Source organism: Symsagittifera roscoffensis, chromosome 10 (genome assembly GCF_963678635.1).
Source record: "Symsagittifera roscoffensis chromosome 10, txSymRosc1.1, whole genome shotgun sequence".
Taxonomy (NCBI): domain Eukaryota; kingdom Metazoa; phylum Xenacoelomorpha; order Acoela; family Convolutidae; genus Symsagittifera; species Symsagittifera roscoffensis.
In genome coordinates this window covers 29,605,161-29,613,619 of record NC_087071.1, presented here as the reverse complement: position 1 = coordinate 29,613,619, position 8,459 = coordinate 29,605,161, and the positions used below count along the sequence as shown (strand labels likewise).

Sequence of the window (8,459 nt, the reverse complement as noted above, 5' to 3'; positions counted from 1 at the left end):
TAAATGATTTATTCTTCCTATGTAAGCCTGCTCGTTTGCTTTTTCGCCGGGAATCAGACTAAAAATCATAAACTTAAAACACTTTTTTGGCACAATTTTTCGCGAAATTTTTAAAAATGCAGTTCGAATCCTGACTGAAATGGTTTCAACATGAGATATCACTCGACATAACTCCCATGATAACCTGACCTCCCGTGAATAAAAAACCGAAAAAAAAATAAAATACACTCGAATGGTCGTGACTGGAATAGTCACAGTTATGGTAATAATCCAAATTTTGATATTCCACGTAGATTTTTGACTTTCAATCTGGTCATTTTTACTAATAAATTTTTCTCACTTGTTAACCAATGCCACAATGTTTTTATAAGCAATGTGACAAATGTGAGTCATATTTACTAAAAAAGCACATGACTATAGCTAAAGGAGGTTCTCCAATGGGTTCAGATGACTTAAAAGTTTTTTTTTTTCAAAGTGAGAAGAAAGTTTTCACAGATGATTTTTTTGCGACATAATTACACACCCCTTCAGAATTTTGGGCAAAAGTGGTTGATCACGGCCACTTGAAGGCAAGCTCATCTCAAAACCTCGATTCAATCTAATTTTGCTTGCCTCTTAATTCAGCACTTAGCATTGTGGAAGGGCGTTCACTTTGAGATCGCCAGACCCTTGATTTCTGGAATATGCAGAAATTTGACGCTTTTCTGTCAACAATTAGGCACCAATTTAATGGTTACTCACCAAATATCATACCTTGGTATAAACAAATATACGTAAATCAAACTGATCGGAATAGTTAAGCAGTTGCGTCAACTAAATTGTAGATTATTATATTGAAGCTTTACTCGCCTAAACGCAGATTCAGATACGCGACCACAGAAACATATAAGCTAACGAAGTGTGCCACACGTTCTAATCTAAACTTTGTTAAAAGGAATGATTAAAATAGCATCAGAAAAAAATAGTTTCCTCTTTTCATACAAGATTTTGGCGAATGTCCGACGTTTCGCCCCACGCACTTTTTTCACCCCTATTAATTTCACACATTTCGTCCTCGCACGTTTCGCACCAAACGTATTACACAGTTAATTCTTTTGTGAGGGACGAAATGTGCCGGTAATTTTAGGAGGGGCGAATTGTGTGAGTACCAATTTTGGCAGTTTTGACTCAAGCTCATTGCTGAGCGAGCGGTATGGTCTTAAATTGATTTGCTTGGGGGAAGATGTTATTTTTGTCCACAACTCAAAAGCCAAGCATTGTTGACTTTTCTCTTAGATCATCAAAAAATACTTATCATTAGGGTGTGCGGACTTACTTACTAGTAAGTAAGTTACTAGTAAATGCACTAGTAACTTACTAGCCAGCAAAATAAGGCTTATTACTAGTAAGTTGAACCAAAATGAAACTTTTGAAATAAAATGAGGCTCAATTATCAGTCGAAAGAGCAGAAAAACTTGTTTTCATATACTGCAACGCTGCTTCACTTGATAATATTTATCATAATGATTATTTAGCGGATTTTGTGTTTGTGTAAAATGAATAGTCTTCAAACTTGGTAGTTTCAAGCAGATTCTGAGTTTTTGAAACTTACTAGTAAGTAAAAGTAACTGACTAGTAAAAGAGTGGTAACTTACTAGTAATTTACAAGTAAACAAATTTTATTTACTAGTAACTGCACAACCCTACGTATCCAATTAGCAAAACCCATAAATGGAACCAGTTGGTAATGGAACCAGTTCTAAACTGTTATATATGAACCAATTATAATATTAATAAATTATCACTATAAAATATCACTAGCTAACCAATCATACTCCCTTTCTAACATTCACACTTATTTGTATGTGCTGAAACTACTTGTAGTTTCAGCACCAAAACATTTTGAATAAAACTTTGAATACAGTTGTTCTCCTTCTGGATAAACTCCAAGAACTAACTCGCATCAACCAGTATACACTAGATCTATTGAGACTAGGAGAAATAAGAGTAAGATTAAGATCGGTATTAGACTAAGAAGTTGCACGAATCTATCCGCCCGAGAGCAAGATAGCGTGACGAGCAGACGGTGTACCTTATCTGAATTTAGTGTATGAGTTTAACCATTAGGTCATACCTCACCTGATGCAATCAAAAGTCTCGAACACGACCTTAACTAATTTAGAATTAGACAATTGCAAATTGCAAAAGTGCTAGACGCAGTCTTTCAAACAATACAAGAAATAACGGTCTTGAAGGTATTGAAAGAAGACAAAGATCATGGTGTGAAAAACGATCAGAAAATCGACAACTCTACTGCATGATAGAACGACGGAAACCGGAACAAGTTTTTGTATTGAGAATACTTTGTGCAGTATATTTAATTTTTCATTTATTGACATGAAAAATATGTAAAGAAAAACTCTTCCACAACCTTTTTGGAGCCAAATCTACCATCTATACAATAACGACTGATAAGAAAAGCACAAGTCGTTCTACCCAAAATCTGCAAAAAATCAAAACTATTGAATAAAAAATTTATTGAAAAAAAATACAAAAAATAGTTTTTAATAAAAATCATTGTTTGTTCTATAATTTAACACATATGATTTTCTTCATCTCAGCTCCATTGCCTAAATAAACAGCAAAAATTCAAAAAATTATCATCTAAACTCTATTTTTTAAATTTTCCTAAGCTTAAAAATTACAATAAAGTTTTTTAAAGCTTATCCTTGATTTCCATATTTTAAGTTTCTTTCATAAACAGATCATCAAGGCTTCTCTTGATCTTTAAACTCATTTAAACCTAAATTTAATTTTCTTTTTTTTTCTGACCACCAAGTCTTTCCTTGGATCAAGTCAGAACAATTTTTTTCTCCCCTTCCCATACTTTTAAAAGAGTTTAACGACCTCAAACGTCGATTCACTACCCAGGCCTTATAAACGACCCAGGGTTAAAATAAGTTTTTATAAAACTAACCATTTTAATTAGGCTAAACAGTGACGGACTTCGGTTACTCATCCTTAACTGTAGCCCTTCTTCTTAGATGACCCCGGCTAAAACCCTTAAAAAATTAGTAAAATATAAAATAGTATCTAACGTTAGACAAAAACGAAAAAAGACAATAAAAACAAACAAAAACAAATTATCAAAAACTTTTTTCAAGACGACAAAACGCAGTCTCAGAATCGAAAACATACACAGTACAGGACTTTCAAGACCTAAAAAATTCAAACCAATACGTCTTATGAATTGGAATCAACCAATAAGACATTATAAATGATACACACTAACAGTTCTACATTATAAAACATGATCGAAGACAACAAAAATTTCAATGAGAACTTGATACTCACGTGTTTCAATAAACCACAAAATGAACCCGCCCGAGGACAAGTACAATTTTGTTACAACTTAATTGTAAATTTCTTTGAAAAAGGAAATAGCCCATATAAACAAGGATTTCAGAAGTAGGACTGAAGCGACAAACCCTTGACCACTATCTCAAATGTATATATAATATCACATCATTTTACGGTATATATACAAATGAAATTGTATTACCAAAACCAAATCACACCACACATCAAATACAAACAGACGATATAGATATAGAATTCTCGGATGTTTTCACAGACCTATAAAAATTATTCAATACCAAATTTCACAAAGAGCAAATTCAATAATCACAAATGATGTTTTTTCACTTATCTATTGCAATCTATATATTATAGAATTGAAAGAAACATAAAGTGAGTCATCAACTTAAACATCCCGACAATCAACTGTAAGACAGGGAATCTGTATTTTCTCAAAAGTTTCAAATACAATCCGTGAAAACCTCATTAGTAACGAAATCACACAAAGTGTTAAACATGATCTACAAAAGATACTAGCATGGCTTATTTATATTTGATTAGTTTGTTCATAAGGTTGATCTCATAGCACTATCAAGAAAGTTTTTTCGATCACAAAATTCAGACGATGAAATTGAATTAGAAGATGAAACAGATTACATTTTGGACCCTGATTGGTCTCATCCATTGTTTAATAATATGACAACTGATATATCAATTCAAGCCATCACCTTCATTTCCCTCAATAAAGACTACGTTAGAATATCTCCACTTATTATTGATGCAACAACTTTATTTTATGATGCAATGTTCACTGACGGAGCAGGAAATAATAGCTTAAACTCCATATTCACTAATACACAAGCAAATATAAATGGAACAAGAATTCTTTTAAAAAATTTCAAACTCCATCATATTTCATCAAGAAGAAATAGTCGTAACAAGGCCAACAACAACGCAAGAAAGCATTTCCCCGATTCATCCCACACAAAAAGTTCCAAAAAACAAAAATACAGAATTCACGCAAACAACCAACCATACAATCCACAGAAAAAACCTTCTGTTATTCCAGTTGACTCAAAATTGGTTTATCTAACAATTAAACCAGTAACGACATCGCAACGAACAAATAAACAAACGAGACGTCTAATTGAAACAATTTTTCGGACCATAACTATAACTGTTTTGCAAAATCCAAAGCAGCAAAACTCATTTATACGAACTAGTCAAATTCAATCAAAAGCACAAAACTATAATCAAAACGTACAACAACAAGCCTCTCGCACAGTATTTGTTAACGATCAACCACGAGCTACAATGGATCGTAGCGAAAATTTGTCATTTTTCCAGCAAAATAAAAACATGACCAAAAAACACCATATAAGGATTCAAACACATATTTCAGAAGATGAAGATTACTATAGTCAAATTCATCAACGATTCAGTACAAATCAGTAAAACATTAATTGGAATATTGATCGAGCAGATCCTATTTATCAACCAGATCTTTTCGAACCATATACACGAAACGAACAAACACGACAAACATGACATAGCCCAACATCATATAATAAGAACTTTCAATCACAAAATCCTATAAATACACAAAGGTATCAAACAATTCAAATGCAAAATGAAATCCCGTTTCCATATTAATTACAACAACATGAAATAAAAAAAGACAACTTACATGTTTTTCTCAATTACCAAATGCCGCAAAATCCTTACAAATGACTATGAATCCATACATTTTGAGTAGATCTTCTATATCTTCTAATAAACCACTAATGGTATTCACAAGAGCAGACCCTGAATACTCAGTAAAAGATTATTTAAACGCAGTCACAGCCAATTTAATTTTAAATATAGGACCTGAACCAGTAAATACGCCACTTCATCAAAATTGAATACATAGACGCACAGCTCTTATGCAAACCACACTAGATGGCGCAGCCCAAAAATGGCTTTCAGTTTTACCTATGAACATCAATTATTATGATATTATCAATCAGATTGGAAAAGATTCGCACAAAAATTTTCAAAAACGTTCAATTTTAAAAAAAAAACAAACAACATAAAGAGTTCTATGCAACGAAATTCGTAGACTACCTAAAGAAACAATTAAACAACTTGCAAAAAGAATTGAAACATTGGTAAGAAAAACTAATTCCCATAATACGCAAGACTATAAAAACACAAAAATGACAAAAAAAGTTAAAGATGACTCTAATCCCACAATTAGGAAAAATAGCGATAAGGAATAGAGCTTCATCGCATCCACCTTCAATTTGAGAACCCGATATTGATTTCCGAAAACTAGTAGATAAACTAGAACAAGCTGAATTCACTATGAACCGGAAGAAACAGAAAATTTAAAATTTTAATACGTAAACAACACCCATACAACTACTTCACAACTAAATAACATTCATGTCTCTGACACTGAGCCAGCCGAAAAAATCACTCAAATATTGATCATCTACGAGAAAAACCCATCATTCAAAAAATGGTGTAACTATTGCCGTAGATATGGGCATAATATTGATGAATGTAAACAGAAACAACCGAATAATCCTAACAAACCACAGAAATATTGATAACCAAATGAGTCAGCTTATCAATAAATGAAAAAAAAACATGAAATACCAAACAAAAATATCACAATAATATTAATTCAGGAAAACCACTTCCAGATTACTATTTTACCTCTAGGCAACAACCACCTTACAGTTATAACTACCGAAAAAGACCTCCAGATCGAAGAAATTCACGAAATTTTTCACAAAATAGATATAGTCCATCAAACAGTTAAAACAATCAATCTCGAAATAATTATTCAAGACAATTTCAAAAAGAAGTAATTACTCCAATTACAATAGAAGTCGTTCACATTCAAACTCTCAAAATTGATTCTATAGAAACGACCGTTCTAAAAATTCTTCGTATAACCGAAACACAAAGTATTCGAACAATAGGAGTAGACAATACTCAGATAATAAATCACGAAACTATTCAAACGAAACATCAAACTACAAAAAATATCACTGTAGATCACGTGATAATTCCAAAAACCAAAATTCTAATTATTCAAATCGACAAAAAATTATTCTTAGTCACCACATAGGAATAATACACAATATCAAAACTCAAAACAAAACTATAAATGTAGCACACCTAAACATCACAGACAACCTAAACATCAACCAAATACAATCAACTGAAGAAACGCAATCAGATCCTCCCGGTATCGATAATAAAGACAGTTTAGAAATACAATTAAATCACATAAACTGTGAATCCACAAATGATGAGAGCGAAACAGAAAAAACAGTTTCAATAAACATACTTCAAATTGAAAATGAATACCAGATACCAATCGAAGCGAGTTTTTATCAAAAAATAAGAACTTTAAAAATTTTGAGAATTCTCGTAATACACAAAACATTACAGGCTATACCGCACAAGAATTTAAAGGAAGTTCAAGTACAAACAAAATATAACAGAATACAGCAAATAAAGTAAAACTAACAAAAAAACTTGGATAATCCCACTTCTCTCAGAAAGTCTAAAGAAAAAAAGTTTTCAATCACCAGACCTTGAAATTGGTTTTTAATAGACTCAGCAGCAGAATCAAATCATGTAAACATTCCCACATTGAATGAAATACAAACTTTACACCCAAACATCCAAAATTATTACCTTCAAAAACCTCAAGCAAAATAGCTACAGCACGAGGATCAAGTTTAGCAAGTAATGGAAAAATTCAATTACTCCTTGTTCCCACTCGAAAAATAGAACAAAGAAAACTTTTAACTAAACCTTTGAAACAAACATTCTATATCACAGAAAAAAAACACAATATCGTTGTGGCACCATTTATTACTAAATATATTCTCACTATGATTATCTTAAATAACAAAAAACATATAAAGGATAAAGATGCAAGAACGAAAAACACATCTCTTACCTTCTTTTAAAGATTAAATAAACAACCTCCATTTTTCTCCAAATTTTACCCCATTTATAACCAAAAACGAAATTACCTGAAACCACTAGCAGGATATGTATATAACTTCTCAATAAGCTAAGTCCAGCAAAACAACATAAAACAAAATAAAAGACAAAAAAGTCGAAAGACAACTCCAAATCAAAAGTTTTTATTTTTGAGAAATAACAAAAAGAAAAAAAAAGAAATAAAAATGTAACATAAGCTTGAACAAATAAAGAGACTCTGCACAAAAAGACCATAAAAATATAGCCCACTCCTGGCCTCACCAACCAGAGGGAGTCCTGAGCATGATCTATAGCCGGCCTAAACCACCTCGCTACAACCACGCTTTTTGACCAACACTTAGTTTTTGATGAGAGTTGGTCTAGTGTGAGCGACTCATAAAAATTAACCCAACTAAAAAGTATCACTTTTGCGGCAACAATTAATAATGAATCAAACCTAAAATTTTACTAACAAGAATTTATAACAAGAAAAGACAAGCAGGATCAACGAGGCCCATCTTGAAACATGAACGAAACAACCTTCCTCCGTCTAGCACAAACAACCATACTTCTCCTCTCTCCAAAAATTCATTGCTCGCAACTTCTAAAAGAAACTACATCATTTGAATCCAGTTGTGCTCCTTCTGGATAAACTCCAAGATCTAATTCGCATAAACCAGTATACACTAGATCTATTGAGACTAGGACATACAAGAGTAAGATTCAGATTGGTATTAGACTAAGAAGTTGCACGAATCTATCCTGCCGAAAATAAGAGAGCTTGACGAGCAGACGGTGTACCTTATCTGAAATAACTCTGTGAGTATAGTACCTAAAACGTAACTCATCTGGTGCGACCAAAATTCTCGAACAGACCTTAACTAACCTAGATTTAGACAGAAATTAGATTAGAATTAGACAAATACAACATTTCATAAAAATGTTATATGACAAAAACTTAATAGATATGTCTCTACGTTTCAATAGATCAGATCCAATATTCCGAACAACACGAGAACTACCCGGTTTTGGAAGAAGACGTCAAACAAGAAACGACATACGACTAGGAAGAAGTCTAATAATTGATTTCATTATAGCACGACAAAAACAAGATAAACTTTTGTATTTAGAAT

The 8,459-nt window shown here is 32.3% G+C and overlaps 1 long non-coding RNA gene across 1 annotated transcript in view; it reads left to right on the top strand.

Moving 5' to 3' along the window:
• The first annotated feature begins 778 nt into the window (after window positions 1-778).
• The window catches only part of LOC134855598 (uncharacterized), a 31,125-nt gene continuing 23,444 nt past the window's right edge, over window positions 779-8,459 (top strand). Inside the window, exon 1 of the long non-coding RNA XR_010164513.1 lies at window positions 779-898. This is a non-coding gene — a long non-coding RNA (uncharacterized LOC134855598). The remainder of the gene's footprint in view (window positions 899-8,459) is intronic.